General features: G+C 36.0%; 1 protein-coding gene across 1 annotated transcript in view; it reads left to right on the plus strand.

Annotated features, from left to right (window-relative positions):
- LOC137638040 (transforming growth factor-beta-induced protein ig-h3-like) overlaps positions 1-19,720 on the plus strand; it is a 135,816-nt gene that overhangs the window by 51,040 nt on the left and 65,056 nt on the right. The gene's annotated exons all lie outside the window — the stretch shown is intronic.

A 19,720-nucleotide genomic window follows, 5' to 3' on the forward strand; every position in this document is an offset into this window, starting at 1 on the left:
CAAGGATGAACCTGCCAACCTCACCTCGAGCCTCAAACAAATATCTATTCCGCAAGTTGTTATAATTGGGGCATTCGATCAACAAATGCCTTAATGTTAGAGGTACTAAACAGTCGTCACAATACGGTTGGTGTTGGCCCTTCAGCAGAAACTCATGTGTCAACCGAGTGTCACCAATACGGAGACGACAAAGAGACGTCTCCCATTTTTGGGGCATCATATTATACCTCCAAGGAGATATGTCATTTGTTATCTCTCGCATTTTATTGCCATCTTGACTATCCCATTGCTGTTGCCATTTATTGCAAAGTAATTTCTTGATGTCAGGTAAGAAATCATTACAGGGAATGGGATACCTTCTTGGCAGCAACTCGGATGCAGCCTCCTTAGCCAGTGAATCTGCTTTCTCATTCCCGGACACACCTACATGTGCTGGAACCCAACAAAATTGAACTGTTATACCTCTCCGTCCAATAATGAAAAGTCATTCTAAAATCTTTAAAACTAGAGGGTTATTAGAATTAAAAACTTCCATAGCTTGAAGGCCACTCCTTGCATCACTAAAAATTGTAAAATTACCCCCCTTCTCCAACGCTATTTTCTCAATAGCGGTTAATATGCCATACAGTTCGGCAGTAAATATGGAAGCGGTCAGAGGCAGTGCACCTCTACAATTAAAACCATTACTATGTACTCCAAATCCAACGCCAGCATCAGATTTGGAGCCATCAGTATAGATAAAAGTTGATCCTCTATGTTCTTTAAAATGTTCATTAAAAAGAGACCTGGCTTCTAGATCTGACATATTCTTCTTATCTCCAATAAAATATTTACAAAAAGATATCTCTGGTAACTTCCATGGAGGCGTTGATGATACCTTGAATGGAAGTACCTTATTTCTAATTATATCCAGACTATTTAATAATCGTTTCACCCGAAAGCCATAAGGTTGAGGAGATTTTGGGTGCAACTCAAAGTATGATGCGTGTCTTACAAGGCTTGCAGTCTGAAAGGCTAGAGAGTTAGGGAGTCTTTGCAATCTAAACCAATACCGAAGAATAGAAGACATTCGGTAAAGGTCTAGAGGTAACTCTGCAGCATCAACAAGGAGACCTGGGATAGGCGAGGTACTCAAGGTTGAGCCAGAGTCAATATATTCAGTATAAATTGACTCAGTGTTGAGCCAGAATCAATATATTTAGTATGTATTAACTCAAGGTTGAACCAGAGTCAATATATTCAGTATGTATTGACTCAGTGTTGAGTCAGAGTCAATATATTCAGTGTGTATTGACTAAGGGTTGAGCCAGAGTCAATATATACAGTATGTATTGACTCAGGATTGACACATAGTCAATATATTCAGTATGTATTAACTCACGGTAGAGCCAGAGTCAATATATTCAGTATGTATTGGCTCACTGTTGAGCCAGAGTCAATATATTCAGTGTGCATTGACTAAGGGTTGAGCCAGAGTCAATATATTCAGTATGTATTAATTCAAGGTTGAGCCAGAGTCAATATATTCAGTATTTATTGACTCAGGGTTGAGCCAGAGTTAATATTTACAGTATGTATTGACTGAGTTGAGCCAAAGTCAATATATTTAGTATGTATTTATTAAAGGTTGAGCCAGAGTCAATATATCCAGTATGTGTTGACTCAGGGTTGAACCAGAGACAATATATTCAGTATGTATTAACTCACGGTTGAGCCAGAGTTAATATATTCAGTATGTATTGACTCAGGGTTGAACCAGAGTCAATATATTCAGTATGTATTGAGTAAGGGTTGAGCCAGAGTCAATATATTCCGTATGTATTGACTAAGGGTTGAGCCAAAGTCAATATATACAGTATGTATTAACTCAGGGTTGAGCCAGAGTCAATATATTCAGTATGTATTAACTCAAGGTTGAGCCAGAGTCAATATATTCAGTATATATTGACTCAGGGTTAAGAAAGAGTTAATATATATAGTATGTATTAACTCAGGGTTGACTCAGAGTTGATATTTACAGTATGTATTGACTGAGTTGAGCCAGAGTCAATATATTCAGTATGTATTGCCTAAAGGTTGAACCAGAGTCAATATATCTAGTATGTATTGACTCAGGGTTGAACCAGAGACAATATATTCAGTATGTATTAACTCAAGGTTGAGCCAGAGTCAATATATTCAGTATGTATTGACTCAGTGTTGAGCCAGAGTCAATATATTTAGTATGTATTGACTCAAGGTTGAACCAGAGTCAATATATTCAGTATGTATTGACTAAGGGTTGACCCAGAGTCAATATATTCAGTATGTATTGACTCAGTGTTGAGTCAGGGTCAATATATTCAGTGTGTATTGACTAAGGGTTGAGCCAGAGTCAATATATACAGTATGTATTGACTCAGGGTTGACCCATAGTCAATATATTCAGTATGAATTAACTCACGGTAGAGCCAGAGTCAATATATTCAGTATGTATTGGCTCAGTGTTGAGCCAGAGTCAATATATTCAGTGTGCATTGACTAAGGGTTGAGCCAGAGTCAATATATTCAGTATGTATTAACTCAAGGTTGAGCCTGAGTCAATATATTCAGTATGTATTGACTCAGTGTTGAGCCAGAGTCAATATATACAGTATGTATTGACTAAGGGTTGAGCCAGAGTCAATATATACAGTATGTATTACTCAGGGTTGACCCAGAGTCAATATATACAGTATGTATTAACTCAAGGTTGAGCCAGAGTCAATATATTCAGTATATATTGACTCAGTGTTGAGCCAGAGTCAATATATTCAGTATATATTAACTCAAGGTTGAGCCAGAGTCAATATATCCAGTATATATTGACTCAGGGTTGAACCAGAGTCAATATATTCAGTATGTATTGAGTAAGGATTGAGCCAGAGTCAATATATATATAGTATGTATTGACTTAGGGTTGAACCAGAGTCAATATATTCAGTATGTATTAACTCAAGGTTGAGCCAGAGTCAGTATATTCAGTATGTATTGACTCAGGGTTGAACCAGAGTCAATATATTCAGTATGTATTGACTAAGGGTTGAGCCAGAGTCAATATATATAGTATGTATTGACTCAGGGTTGACCCAGTGTCAATATATACAATATATATTAACTCAAGGTTGAGCCAGAGTCAATATATTCAGTATTTATTGACTCAGTGTTAAGCCAGAGTCAATATATTCAGTATGTATTGACTAAGGGTTGAGCCAGAGTCAATATATACAGTATGTATTGACTCAGGGTTGACCCATTGTCAATATATACAATATGTATTGACTGAGTTGAGCTAGAGTCAATATATTCAGTATTTATTGACTCAGTGTTGAGCCAGAGTCAATATATTCAGTATGTATTGACTCAGGGTTGAGCCAGAGTTAATATATATAGTATGTATTAACTCAGGGTTGACCCAGAGTCAATATTTACAGTATGTTTTGACTGAGTTGGGTCAGAGTCAATATATTCAGAATGTATCGACTCAGGGTTGACCCATAGTCAATATTTACAGTATGTATTGACTGAGTTGGGTCAGAGTCAATATATACAGTATGTATTGACTCAGGGTTGACCCATAGTCAATATCTACAGTATGTATTGACTGAGTTGAGCTAGAGTCAATATATACAGTATGTATTGACTCAGTGTTGAGCCAGAGTCAATATATCCAATATGTATTGACGCAGGGTTGAGCTATGAACTCTCGTTCTCGGAAGGATTTCAGTGAGACCCGAGTGAGACAATGCAAGACTTAAGCTGCATATGTAGAGCTGGAGGACTGTTGTCACTGTAGGAATGGTGTCAAGTTTAGTTTCGATATAGTTCAATAGGGTCGTAAATGTCGTGCAAAGTTTATTGAAGTATTTTATATTCAGAGGCAATAGAGTTAGTCTATGGAATGCTTCTCGGTTTTGATTTTGAGGACATATTTTAAAGTAGCTGCATTCTATTTTGCTGTTAATTTTAGCAGGCATTGATTTTTTAGATAACTAGTCAAATTCTCATTACAGGAAATATCTCTTGATATTTTCATTAATAATAACAGAATATATGAATCAAACTGGTGCTAGATTGAAAAAGGATGTGGTGGCCGATGCAGTAATGTCCCTGACTGGTGTTCGAGCCACGCTCAAACTCGTTAGTTCATTTTGTCGCTGACCTCACCATCCATGTGAGCGAAGAATGGGGGAAGGGTTTTGGGGAGACTTAAGATCTAGCTGCTGAGTCATCAGCAGCCTTTCCCTGGCCCTCCTTGATTCTAGCTTGGGTAGAGAGGGGCCTTGGTCAGTTTCTAGTGCATTGTCCTGCTTGTTAGGGCAATGCTGAATACATGAAAGAAGCAGAATCAGGATTTGGTAATGTTTAACTCTACATCAGTACGATCATAATGTTAAAACAATCTCATATGATACAATGATAGAATTACCATCATCTCAATACACTAGACACTTGTAAACATTTACGAGTATCGGTAGATAGTACGAATAAGAATTTTAAAGTATAACTTTAAACGGCCCTAGTGGAAAATCCAGCCTTTTGACAGGTTAGACTTTTGACGAAAAAGTTATTCATCAATGATAATCTTATTCATAAATCATATTCATTAATGGCATTGATGTGATGTCCACTCATAGGACTTTTAACTCATGTAATATATACGAGTATATTAGTCAAAAATAGTGTGTGTATATATATATATATATATATATATATATATATATATATATATATATATATATACATATATATATATATATATATATATATATATATATATATATATATATATATATATATACACTATATATATATATATATATATATATATATATATATATATATATATATATATATATATATATATATATATATACAGTATGTATATACATATACATTTTCCCCAGAATATCAATATGGATAGCTAACATTTTAGTACCTGCTTACTACTTTAGATATAATATGTGAAATAATATTGCTGAACAATTTTAAAGCCTGCCGTTCTGTACAGGCTGTTCTTTTGTCATCATATTTCTCAAAGGAAAGGTTTACATAGAGAGCATATTCTCTTTCTATGTGGACTTATGCATACCATATTGACTTCTAAAGTTTTCAGTTGTATATAGTTAGAACTGAGTCAAGTTGGCTTTCCATGACACAAGAAAAAGCTTGCCGGAAAACATATAATACATACTTTCTACCCTTCAGAAAATTAAGTGGTCCGGAAATCCCTTAAATTTGCCAAATTGAAATGCTATAAAATAAGTTTAATTTGTTTGTAATAAGATCAATTTCATCTTTGATTAGGCCGAATTTCAGTACCTCGATCTCTCCTTTTCCCTCCGTGTTTGCATCTAAAGCGCACTTAGCGATACACAAACTGGTCTTCTTACTCCTATGATGACATAGTTAATGTTGATGGGCACCATAGTGAGTATAGGGATGTGATATTTGGTGTTCCTCAGGGTAGTGTTCATGGTTCATTTCTTTTCATACTATTTACACATAACATGTGGTTTGGCTTAGAAAACAAGCTCATTCCTTATGCAGATGATGCTACTCTCTTTGCATCAATTTCATCTCCTGAATGTAGATCTGCGGTTGCTGAATCCCTTAATAGAGATCCAGCTAAAGTTAGCGCATGATGCAAATTACGGGGCTTGAAGTTGAATCCTAACAAAACTCAATGTATGTTTGTAAGTAGGTCGACGACAAAAGCTCCTCAGCATCGGTAATGTTTCTTTAATTCTGTATGACTCTTTTAAAAATTTTAAATGTGATTCTTGATAGCAAATTTACTTTTAAGAAACGCCTTCGGTCTATCTCTTCTTACATTGCACAAAAAAATTGGCTTATTGAGAAAGTCTTTTAAGATTTTCGGTGATCAATCTAATTACAAAAAGTGTTTTAATTCTTTCATTCTAACTTGTTTCGATTATTTTTCTCCTGTCTGGTTTTCATTCGCTGATTCTCATCTTAATTTGTTGGACATGAACTTACGGTCTTTTAAGTTTCTTATTCTTGATCCAGATATTAATCTGTGGCATCATGGTTCAGGTAAGAGTTTTCATGATTCTGACCATTCCTTACATTCAGATATTCCCAGACAGTACCATCTTGTTTGTAATGCTAGGTATGCAGTTATTTCTAATAGTCAGGCCTTCTCCATCATGAGGCTCAACAATACACAGTATTCTAGAAGTTTTATTTCAGCTGTGACCAAGTTGTAGAATGATCTTCCTAATCTGGTAATTAAATCAGTGGAACTTCATACATAGTTAATGTATGAAAGATAAGATCCATTTTTATGTTGTTATTGTTTTTAAAATATTGTATGTTAATTGCCCATTGCTTCTCTTGTAGTTTATATCCGCTTTTCCTTCCCTCACTTGGCTATTTATCCCTGTTGGAGCCCTTGAGCTTATAGCATCCTACTTTTCCAACAAAGGTTGTAACCTAGCTAGTAATAATAATTGCTATAAGTAACCAAATTTCCCTCATATTTACAAAAGGAAATATAAGATTAATACTAATTGGCACCTTGAGAACAAGGCTTGTCCAGAACAAAAATAAAAAGTAACGTAACCTTTTCTACATAATGTAAAATATAATTTTACTAAAAGGGATTTCTTCACTAACGGTTCTTTCTCCTGTCTGGTTTTCATTCGCTGATTCTCATCTTAATTTGTTGGACATGAACTTACGGTCTTTTAAGTTTCTTATTCTTGATCCAGATATTAATCTGTGGCATCATGGTTCAGGTAAGAGTTTTCATGATTCTGACCATTCCTTACATTCAGATATTCCCAGACAGTACCATCTTGTTTGTAATGCTAGGTATGCAGTTATTTCTAATAGTCAGGCCTTCTCCATCATGAGGCTCAACAATACACAGTATTCTAGAAGTTTTATTTCAGCTGTGACCAAGTTGTAGAATGATCTTCCTAATCTGGTAATTAAATCAGTGGAACTTCATACATAGTTAATGTATGAAAGATAAGATCCATTTTTATGTTGTTATTGTTTTTAAAATATTGTATGTTAATTGCCCATTGCTTCTCTTGTAGTTTATATCCGCTTTTCCTTCCCTCACTTGGCTATTTATCCCTGTTGGAGCCCTTGAGCTTATAGCATCCTACTTTTCCAACAAAGGTTGTAACCTAGCTAGTAATAATAATTGCTATAAGTAACCAAATTTCCCTCATATTTACAAAAGGAAATATAAGATTAATACTAATTGGCACCTTGAGAACAAGGCTTGTCCAGAACAAAAATAAAAAGTAACGTAACCTTTTCTACATAATGTAAAATATAATTTTACTAAAAGGGATTTCTTCACTAACGGTTCTTTCTCCTGTCTGGTTTTCATTCGCTGATTCTCATCTTAATTTGTTGGACATGAACTTACGGTCTTTTAAGTTTCTTATTCTTGATCCAGATATTAATCTGTGGCATCATGGTTCAGGTAAGAGTTTTCATGATTCTGACCATTCCTTACATTCAGATATTCCCAGACAGTACCATCTTGTTTGTAATGCTAGGTATGCAGTTATTTCTAATAGTCAGGCCTTCTCCATCATGAGGCTCAACAATACACAGTATTCTAGAAGTTTTATTTCAGCTGTGACCAAGTTGTAGAATGATCTTCCTAATCTGGTAATTAAATCAGTGGAACTTCATACATAGTTAATGTATGAAAGATAAGATCCATTTTTATGTTGTTATTGTTTTTAAAATATTGTATGTTAATTGCCCATTGCTTCTCTTGTAGTTTATATCCGCTTTTCCTTCCCTCACTTGGCTATTTATCCCTGTTGGAGCCCTTGAGCTTATAGCATCCTACTTTTCCAACAAAGGTTGTAACCTAGCTAGTAATAATAATTGCTATAAGTAACCAAATTTCCCTCATATTTACAAAAGGAAATATAAGATTAATACTAATTGGCACCTTGAGAACAAGGCTTGTCCAGAACAAAAATAAAAAGTAACGTAACCTTTTCTACATAATGTAAAATATAATTTTACTAAAAGGGATTTCTTCACTAACGGTTCTTTCTCCTGTCTGGTTTTCATTCGCTGATTCTCATCTTAATTTGTTGGACATGAACTTACGGTCTTTTAAGTTTCTTATTCTTGATCCAGATATTAATCTGTGGCATCATGGTTCAGGTAAGAGTTTTCATGATTCTGACCATTCCTTACATTCAGATATTCCCAGACAGTACCATCTTGTTTGTAATGCTAGGTATGCAGTTATTTCTAATAGTCAGGCCTTCTCCATCATGAGGCTCAACAATACACAGTATTCTAGAAGTTTTATTTCAGCTGTGACCAAGTTGTAGAATGATCTTCCTAATCTGGTAATTAAATCAGTGGAACTTCATACATAGTTAATGTATGAAAGATAAGATCCATTTTTATGTTGTTATTGTTTTTAAAATATTGTATGTTAATTGCCCATTGCTTCTCTTGTAGTTTATATCCGCTTTTCCTTCCCTCACTTGGCTATTTATCCCTGTTGGAGCCCTTGAGCTTATAGCATCCTACTTTTCCAACAAAGGTTGTAACCTAGCTAGTAATAATAATTGCTATAAGTAACCAAATTTCCCTCATATTTACAAAAGGAAATATAAGATTAATACTAATTGGCACCTTGAGAACAAGGCTTGTCCAGAACAAAAATAAAAAGTAACGTAACCTTTTCTACATAATGTAAAATATAATTTTACTAAAAGGGATTTCTTCACTAACGGTTCTTTCTCCTGTCTGGTTTTCATTCGCTGATTCTCATCTTAATTTGTTGGACATGAACTTACGGTCTTTTAAGTTTCTTATTCTTGATCCAGATATTAATCTGTGGCATCATGGTTCAGGTAAGAGTTTTCATGATTCTGACCATTCCTTACATTCAGATATTCCCAGACAGTACCATCTTGTTTGTAATGCTAGGTATGCAGTTATTTCTAATAGTCAGGCCTTCTCCATCATGAGGCTCAACAATACACAGTATTCTAGAAGTTTTATTTCAGCTGTGACCAAGTTGTAGAATGATCTTCCTAATCTGGTAATTAAATCAGTGGAACTTCATACATAGTTAATGTATGAAAGATAAGATCCATTTTTATGTTGTTATTGTTTTTAAAATATTGTATGTTAATTGCCCATTGCTTCTCTTGTAGTTTATATCCGCTTTTCCTTCCCTCACTTGGCTATTTATCCCTGTTGGAGCCCTTGAGCTTATAGCATCCTACTTTTCCAACAAAGGTTGTAACCTAGCTAGTAATAATAATTGCTATAAGTAACCAAATTTCCCTCATATTTACAAAAGGAAATATAAGATTAATACTAATTGGCACCTTGAGAACAAGGCTTGTCCAGAACAAAAATAAAAAGTAACGTAACCTTTTCTACATAATGTAAAATATAATTTTACTAAAAGGGATTTCTTCACTAACGGTTCTTTCTTTCAGTAGGATCAGATATTACTAAAATAAATAATACATATATCTATATATACACCGACCCAAACCCACGCACACGCAAGTGGTCCTGGGTAGCACCAACTATGATTGACAGGTGACTGACAGCACGTTGGCAAGTGATTGTAATTTGTCACTGCGACACCGCTAGATGACATCTGGTTAGACCACACCCACAATTACTACTTCTCCGATACGTTCATTACTTCAAATACATTACTATGGCCTGAGGAGCCAATGATCCTGTAGTGAAGTGTCTGGTTATCCTGAATCCTTAGACTGACAACATGTAAGATCCACCAATACCTCGTTATTAAAGTCATGGGTTGTGTCATTTTGGGCTCATCAAACAGACTTAAATACAAGGTTTAAATTGAAGGTTTTACATTAAAAGAAAGAGAAACTGGTGTTTCCAATACATAATAGTATTGGCCACTTTGTGAAGTGTGTAGAGAAGGTTGAAGAACACTTCCATCTAGGAAAGACAGAATTGTGTAAACTCCCAACCCCCTAAATTGAAGAGGTGTATATTCCTAAGGATATTTACATAGCAAATTTTGACCCATTCTAGAAGGAAAACTAGACTTTCAATGGAGTAAATATCTCATTAAAAACAACCAAAGATTAACTGTACTGTAAACAGTGAAGATATTCTTAGAGGTAGGCAGTGACTCTCAGCTGCTCTTCCGAAGATCCATAGACTCATATATGTGATGATGTGGGGTCAAATTTCCACTCTACTGTAGGAGTTTCTTGTAAAGCTTCTACATCTCAGGGTACATTGCAGAAGGGAGATTTAAAAGAGGAAAAATCCTAAAATTCTAGATCACAGTACTTTCCCTGATAGTATGGACCAGGCTAATAAATATTGTAAAGTAGCAGAATATGTAATATATATTCAAAAGGATTGATTACAGTTCGATTAGTAAGTTATTAAAATACCTTTGATTGACAAATTCACAAAACTTGGAGAATGAGAAATAGGAAAGGAATTATATGAGAATACATTTCATCAAGTGTTCACTAATGACCAAAAGGAAAAGGTGACAATGAAAAATTCTTGGGTTGCCAGAAAATCTATCTACATGGATTAATCAACAAGACTCAGTATTGGTCTTAACAAATTGAATTCAGAATGACAATAAGATTTTTCTATGGTGTCAGCTGATCATGGCGATACAAGCATGTGTAGGCCTAATTCTGAGGGAATTGTGGTGATCTATGTTATAAGTAAGTGTCATTATTCGTAACAATAAACTGCTATCACATAAAATTTGAGTCCTCTACATGATTTCAAAGCCTCTAGGAACTCTTCCTTAGCGATGACTGCTGCTTTGGCAGTCAACGACGACAAGACTGGACTGGCTATAAGGTAAGACGCCAGTCAATGGCACAAAGTCTCCAGTGTCCAAAGTCTGGAACTATTAAACAGAGATGTTACGGGAATTGAGTACATTCCTCCAATGGTGTAAGTACGGAACTGAATGTAATAGATGAAGGGATAAGATGATTGGTAACTATTGCACTTTAGTTGTTATCACTGGGTTGTTGTCATTTTTTTTCTTCTTTTTTTTGACGAGCAACATCACTTGTCATGGCATCAAATAATAATAAAAATGAGGATGATGATGATGATGATGATGATGATTGATAATAATAATAATAATAATAATAATAATAATAATAATAATAATAATAATAATAATAATAATAATAATAATAATAATAATAAATTACTTCTTGTTTAGACATTTCAAGAAGTGTGAAAGACCATAGATGCATATACTTCCTAATGGAGTCGGGAATATCCAATTAATGGTTATATGTTTTGATTTAAGGTGCAAAGAAAGACGTTTTGTTGTAATTATTGGTGTTGTAAATTGATATTACAAAGAACAACTTGTACTGAAATTTTAAGAATAATTTTGAGGAAGCATTAAAGTTAATTTTGACAGCATTCCATAGGAATAGTATTTCGCCATGCAAATTGACGTGTTGTTTTTTAATACGGAGTAGAGCTTAGTTTTGTGGAGATGTAAATACTTGTTATTATAATGTTTGTTACATTTACAGTGAAATAAGTATGAGGAATTAGAATAAGTTCATGAGGCTTCACCAAAGATTTTCAGAAATGTTGCAGCCTGGATTTAACTATAATTAAAAATGAATTAAACCTCTGATTCTGATGATGAGTTATAAAAAGAATTCAAAGCAATTGCACAGAAAATAATGGACAAACTCTTTTCCATTGGCAAAAAGTGTTCAATTTGAAAAAAAATTACAATTAGCTATTATATGTATGTGTTACCTTGCATATGTAATTTTATAATGAGACAATTATGAGAAATAAACACTGAATTCATGAGGAATATTTTTATTTCAATTTCAGTCTTTTGATTTTAACTCTGAAAAAAAGTTAAATTAGACCTCTGATGGATTCAAGTGTTTCTTGTGGATGGAAAGTCAGAGAATTATCTGTGTCCAGAAGGTTTAGAGCATTATTCTTCCAGGGCCCCGAGAAAGGTCTTATTTGAACCCCCTTTTCGAAACGGCTGTCAGACATAAAACCAGCCTTGGCATTGCTAGCATTGCTGATTCTGTGTTCAGAAGACAACAAGGAAGGTTCAGGGAAGCCTCAATCTTATGTTCTTCAGTGTGTCTTATTTTTTCCAGTTTTTAAAGTTCAGTATTTATACCTAAGCCAGAATTCTCATCCTTCAGTAAAGCATTTATGAGATTTTTGGGGTAGACGCAACTTATCTAGGGGATCAAATCTATTGTGTTCAGAACTCTAAATGAGCAATATGAGATTCTACTCTATACCCCTGTGCCATATGGCTTGGTAACGTATTTTTATTGTTAGTGTCCCCACGATCTTGAGTGTCCCTTGACATGTCACTTTGCCAACGCAACACGTCCTCGGAAGAGTGTTTGTCCGTCAATTTGTTTGGTTTCAAGACTTATTATTATTATTATTATTATTATTATTATTATTATTATTATTATTATTATTATTATTATTATTATTATTATTATTATTATTATTATTATTATTATTATTATTATTATCGAGAGTGCACCTCAAAGGGTGCACTGTGCAGCGTTTAATTCGGCACACAGCTGCACCCACTTTTTTATTCCTCTTCTGTACACAAAAAAAAAAAAAAAAAAAAAAAGTCCCTTTTTCTCTCCATCTTCCTTAGTCCAACCAGTTGATCCTTCCAATTAAGTACGTACAATATCCAATGATGAAGGCTTGTACTCCTGTACCAAAGGATATTTCTTCCTCAAAAAAAAAAAAAAAGTCCCTTTTTCTATCCATCTTCCTTAGTCAAACCAGTTGATCCTCCTAATTGAGTCCGTATTTATCCGATGATGAACAATTGTACTCCTGCATCAAAGGATATTTCCTCCTCCTCCTCAAAAAAAAACAAAAAAAAAAAAAAAAAAAATATCCATCTTCCTTAGTCCAACCAGTTGATCCTTCCAATTGAGTCCGTACTTTAACCAATGATGCAGACTTGTACTCCTGCATCAAAGGATATAGTCCTGCTTCTCTTAATTTTTTTCTGATTTTTTTCTAGTTTTTATATTTTTTTGGATATTTTGATCTTTTATTCAGTCTTTTTTTTTTTTTTTTTTTTTTTTTTTTTTTTTTTTTTTTTTTTTTTTTTTTTGCTGATGCTGCTTTTCCTCAAAGGAGTCAGCTTTTTCCCCCAGCCTGATTTCTTTGGATCCCCTATAAGGACTAGACTACATACTAGAAGAACCTTGCCTCCTCCCCTCTGCGTAGCCAGTCTTCTAGATTATTCCATCAGAACCACCCGAGAGTTAGTATCCGAAAGAATAGATCTAGATATCTGACCGTTTGTTCTCCTGACGAAGCCCTTGTACGACCACACCAGGGAACATAGCATACTAGAAAAAAAGACAAGGTTTTCCCCTCTGTGGAGGAAGTCCTCTAAGTTATTCCACGTCCCTCAAGCCGGGTAGTTGAGCCAAGCATCCCTTAAGCACTTCCTGGATATTTCCTCTTAAAAAAAAATCCCCTTTCTCTCCATTTTTCATTGTCCATCGACTTGATCCTTCCATCTAAGGCCATTGTGTACTCAATGATATAGAGCTTGTACCATCTGCATCAAAGAATATTTTCTCCTAATTAAAATGGCCATTTTTTCTCCTCTCACAGTCCATCTACTTGATCTTTCTAATGGCTCTTACATAAAAACTTGTTTGCTTACAAATGTAAACTAAAACTAATACTTTCATCAAAACTCTAAAGAAACTTATTCTAAGAATATTTTTCCCATGTTTTTTTTTTTTTTGCATTTTTTTTTAATTTTTCATTTTTTTTCTTGCATTTTTAAAGATTTTATGATTTTTTGGTCTTTTATGTTTTTACATTTTTTTTTTTTATTTTTTTTTGAGATTCTCTATTTTTTTTTATAACTCAGTAAGAAATATTTATTGACATACAAAAACTCTGCCAAAACAGTTGTACATATCCTTAAACACTCGTTTTGGCCGTCGATGCCGTTGGTCCTTCTGTCCTGACTTTGGTCGAATCCACACATCGTATGACTTTCTGAGTTTTTCATCCGTCAGAACAGTTTTAGCATAATTCACTCTTTTAAACCTCCACTCGATTCCATCCTGTATGAATTTGGGTTCACCCCCGTGTCTGTCCGAATGATACTTCATGGCCAAGACTCTGAAGCCTTTTAAAATTTCTTTCGTAGTGGCCGTCTGACTTACACCCAAAATCTCATAATGGGTTTGGTTTACCCATTTCTTCCTTTGCGCCTTAGCATCTTCTATGAATTTCGAACATTCCTCAAATCCCTCTACCGTTCTCGCAGTTTCAAATTCATTCCTGGTAGCATCGAAAAGGCCAAGTTTGAGAAGGCGCTTCCCTCGTAGCACGTAGGCTCTACTGCATTCTTAACGATATTTCTCAATCTCTTGGCAACAATCCAATATGATATCCATGTCAAGAGGGTTTCCGGAGGCTGCGTTCGCTTCAGCCTTTAATACATTTTTCTGCTTATCTTCCTCTTTATTTTCCGTTTCCTTCTTTCTCTCTTTCTTAGTGTCTTCATTCTTCGGCTGTTCGTTCTCTTGAATGTCGTTTTTCGCGGACTCATTTTCCCTTTCTTGATGATCATATATAGGCTATATAAACTTTAGAAAAAAATTCAAGAGGAAGAGAAATAAGTTAGAAAACTGTGCCCGAGTGTACCCTCAAGCAAGATAACTCCACCCAAGACAGCGGAAGACCATGGTTCAGAAGCTATGACATTATCCAGGACTGGTATTGAGAACATTGGTTTGATTTTGGAGTGTCTTCTTCTTAGAAGAGCTGCTTTCCGAAGCTGAAGAGTCTCTTCTACCCTTCTCAAAAGGAAAGGAACATCTGAACAATTATTATAGTGCAGTAACTAACCTCTTGGTAATCTGTGTTGTCAAATGTATGAGGACAGAGGAGAACGTGTAAAGAATATACCAGACTATTCGGTGTACGTCTAGGCAAAGAAAAAATGAGCCGTAACCAGAGATATGGATCCAATGTAGTACGTCTGGCCAGTCAAAGGAGGCAATAACTGTCTACTGTTAGTATGTCAACGGGTGGTTGCTGCCCTATCAATTTATTCAAAGCATTTCCTTCCAAGTAGTATTACAAATTAATATTAACATAGGCCATATTTGCGTATTGAAATTCTAAATTCATACAAAACCAGCAATATTTAGGTTTATTGGGAATATAAACCCAACATTTTCTCAATTGAAATCAGTGTCCGAGGTGTTCGTTGGTTAATAATAGTATTTTATATTATTTTAATGACTGGTAAATGTTAAAAGGGTTGAATTTCCTCTTTTTCACCATATACCCTTAAACTTACTGACTTGTCACATATGCACATTTGCATTCATATTCTTATGAAATAATATTTACATATGCTGAATAATTTATTTTCTCTAAAAATTTTCATGTCATTTATTTGTTCCTACACAAACACAAACTATCGTTCTTTAATTGGAGTACAAGTGTACACGACCTGTCAAAAATGGCAGCTAAATATTTAGATTTGCATGCACAGCCCCCCTCTCAACAGGGTATGACCACCACTCTCACCGACTGTACACCCGAGGGACGAGAAAAGACCAAGTAGATAAATATCTGGCAATGTCGCAAAACGTGACCGGAAAGATATATAGAATGTGGCAAGAAGAGACAAAACCTAACGAATGGGAGTTAGGGGTTTTGATGAAAATGGCAAAAAATGAGATCTGACTGATTAAAATAATACAGATTCATCACACTTACGTCAGTTGTCAGGAAAATATATAGCATGCTTATTCTTGAGAGACTAGAGAGAAAGATTGATGAAAAGCTGAGAGATGAAAAAACAGGATTTAGAAAAGGTAGAAGTTGTACAGACCAAATTTTCCCTTTGTAGTGTGCACCGGCCAGTTTTGTGGAGTCCTGCATTGTTATGAAATTCCTCTTGAATATGTAAATTTGATTGTCTGTTCATGAGCATAGCAAGGGCAAAGTTAATGTTAGTGGAGTCCTATCAAATGAATTTCCAGTGAACAGCGGAGTACTACAAGGGAACGTGTTGTCACCTATGTTGTTTACCCTACTCATGGATTTTGTAATCCGTAGAACAGTTGGAGATGGTGGAGAAGGATTGGATTGGTAATAAGAAATTGGCTGACCTAGAGTCTGCTGATGATGCTGTCCGTATTAGCAGAACACCACAGGATTTGCAATGTTTGCTTACCAGAATGCATAGAGTATCATATGAGGTTGGGGTCAAAATAAATAGAAGAAAGACCGAGACGATGAACGGAATATGCAATGAAAGATGAAATATCATTGGAAGGAGAAAGGATTTACTCCAACTGATTTTTCTCCAATTGTGTATTGGAGAAACGGTGCAGTAGCAAGAACCAATCCATCCCAGAGAGGTGCTTTAATACGTGGTGCAGGTGCTCACTCTCCTGCTCTCTCTGATATGAGAGAGAGAGAGAGAGAGAGAGAGAGAGAGAGAGAGGGAGAGAGAGAGAGAGAGAGAGAGAGAGAGGAGAGAGAGAGAGAGAGAGAGAGAGAGAGAGAGAGAGAGAGAGAGAGAGAGAGAGAGAGTCAGTGCATGTTAAAAACTACATCAACCCATGAAGAAGTATCATGATGTGCTACACATGCTACCTCAGCTTAGTCTTGTACCAAATGGAATGCCCTCGGCTGAACCCGCAAATGCCTCTACTTCTGGCTCGAAAATTAGTTGTAGTCAAAGTCCAAGAAGACCAATCAGCTGGATTTGAGTATGAATCTAACCGATCTATCACCATGTATGCAAGAGAAGGACAGTGTAGTATGAAGTGCACCCATCCCGGGAAAGGGTCTTGGTCTGTTCTACCCACATAAGTGAGGGAGAGACAATACCTACTGGGAATGTACCTATTTCCTGAAAGGGATATTATTATGTGGTACAGGTGCTCACGTGTCTCCTACACATCGGGAACCAAGCACGCTACAGGTCGAGATTAAGGACACTGTCCTCCTTCCCTCGTTCTCTTGGATGTTCGATACACCCTAGGATCTCCTACTAAAAAGACTCCAACTCTGAAGAGTGACAAGTTCACCCATGAATGAAGAGGAATCTATGATTGGTCTCCACGCTCGTATAAGCCATGAGTTCTTCTGTGACATGAACATGAAGACGACTAAGATCTCTACATGATCGATCCCTTCGTTATTGTCTCTGATTTGTCCTATCATGTCAGGTCACTGCAAATTTGGTCTTAATGTGCTTGGACTCCACATTCTCAGTCCCAGCTACCTCTGTGACTGCATGATCAGCCACCATATAATGTTTCTATATGATTGGACACCACACTATCGAATATCGTGCATTCCTAAAACCAAGTGATTGGAAACCATGTGATCAGAAATCTCATGCTTGTTTTTCATGTAAGTGACCATAGCATCAATAGGGAACTAGATCACCTGTCACCTGTTCCAACACAGCGCCTCCACTCTCAGTCCATGCACCAAGATCTTCCAACATGTTGAGGTTCTTCCATACACAGAGATCTTCCTATGCAGCATGAATGTTCCACAATTTCGCATGTTGAGACTGATCTACAACACAAGATCTTCCTATGAGCTAAGATCTTCCCACTTTCAGAGAGCATCCAACACGTTTGTGCCATAGGGAATTGGATCAGGTGACTTCTCAGGATTGTTCTCAACATTGTGATTAGCAAAAAGGCTTTTTTCCACCCAGTAACAAGCATTTGAATGACTCCTTGCCCGCCACTCGGAAGCTAAAGCACCTTGAGGTTTGTCAGTTTGGAACAGAGCATTAATACCCAAATTACCGGGACTGAGGAGGAATTGGTAAAAGGAACTGGCCAATGAAATGCTAGTCTTAAGGAGCTCTGGGGGATCAAGAGCTAGGGCTGCTTGGTCTCCTAAGGGGAGTCCAATCATCAATCTGTTATCCCTTTATCATTTTCAGAGTATTGCCAAGCTCTACTGAGGTACATGTCGAGAGACTCCATATTGAAGGGGAGAGTAGTTCTAGAACATCGATCCAACAGGTAGTAGGTTGACTAAGGCACCAGTCACCCGTTAAGATACTACTAATAGAGAGTTCTTGGGGCCTTTGACTGGCCAGATAGTAATACAATGGATCCCTTTATAGTTACGGCTCATTTTCCATTGCCTATTCTTTACGTATTCTCATCTTTCCTCATACACCTGACAACACTACCCTAACTGAAATATTCTTCACTCAAGGGGATAACTACTGCACTGTAAATATTCAATGGCAGGTTTCCACTTTGCATGGGTAAAGGAGACTCTTTAGCTATGGTAAGCAGCTGTTCTAGGAAGACACTACAAAATCAAACTATTGTTCTCTAGTGTTGGGTGATGCCATAGTGCCATGGTCTTCCATTGTCTTTAGTTGGAGCTCTTTTGCCTGAGGGTACACCCAGGCACACTTTTCTATCTATTTCCATTCCTCACTGGGCTATCTTCCCTACTGGAGCCCGTGGGCTTGATATAACATCCTAATTTTCCAACTAGGGTTGTAGTTTAGTATTACTGACAGCAACTAATAACAGTTCAGTGCCAGCAGAAGTAGATTATTAAGAGAGAGGAGACTAACCAGCACAATGAGCTAAATTTGACCTTACAGAGTTGCCTTGAATAAATTTAGGGTGGATAAAATATATACATTAAATATAAGTGATAAAAAGTAAATCACAGCTGAAAATCTATAAATAAATGGATTGTTAAGGAAATAAAAGAAACAAACGAGACTGAAAAAAAGGCAGACTGATAAGTAACAGAAAAAAAATTGACAGACTTCTAAGAAGGTAACAGAAACAAACGATTAATTCAAGTAACAGAAACACCCGGGTAGTAGGCTGGCTAAATCACCAGCCACCCGTTGAGATACTACCGCTAGAGAGTTATTGGGTCCTTTGACCAGCCATACAGTACTATATTCTCTCTCTCTCTCTCTCTCTCTCTCTCTCTCTGGTTACGGCTCATTTCATCTTTGCCGATACACGCACAGAAGAGTCTGGCCTATTATTTACATATGCTCCTCTTTCCTCATACACTTGACAACACTGAAATTGCCAAACAATTCTTCTTCTCTCAAGAGGTTAACTACTGCACTTTGATTGTCCATTGGCTACTTTTTTCTTGCTAAGGGAAGAAGCAGCTCTTCTAGGAGAGGCATACCCCAAAATCAAACCATCGTTCTCTAGTCTTTGGTAGTGCCATAGCCTCTGTACCATGGTCTTCCACTGTCTTGGGTTAGAGTTCTCTTGCTTGAGGGTACACTCGGGCACACTATTCTATATTGTTACTCTTCTCGTGTTATTTTGAAGATTTTATCCTCTTGCTATTTTTAAGTTTTTATAGTTTGTATATGAAAGATTTATTTTAATGTTATTAATGTTCTTAAACTTCTCTAGTAATTTATTTCCCTATTTCCTTTCCTCACTGGGCTTTTTTCCGTGTTGGAGCCGTTGGGCGTATAGCATCCTGCTTTTCCAACTTGGGTTGTCGCTTAGCAAGTAATAATAATAATAATAATAATAATAATAATAATAATAATAACAATCGACAGAGTTATAAGCAAGTCGCATAAACAAACGACAGGCTGATAGCAAATAACAGAAACAGAGGTTACGTTAGG

The sequence above is a fragment of the Palaemon carinicauda genome, chromosome 3 (assembly GCF_036898095.1).
Source record: "Palaemon carinicauda isolate YSFRI2023 chromosome 3, ASM3689809v2, whole genome shotgun sequence".
NCBI lineage: Eukaryota > Metazoa > Arthropoda > Malacostraca > Decapoda > Palaemonidae > Palaemon > Palaemon carinicauda.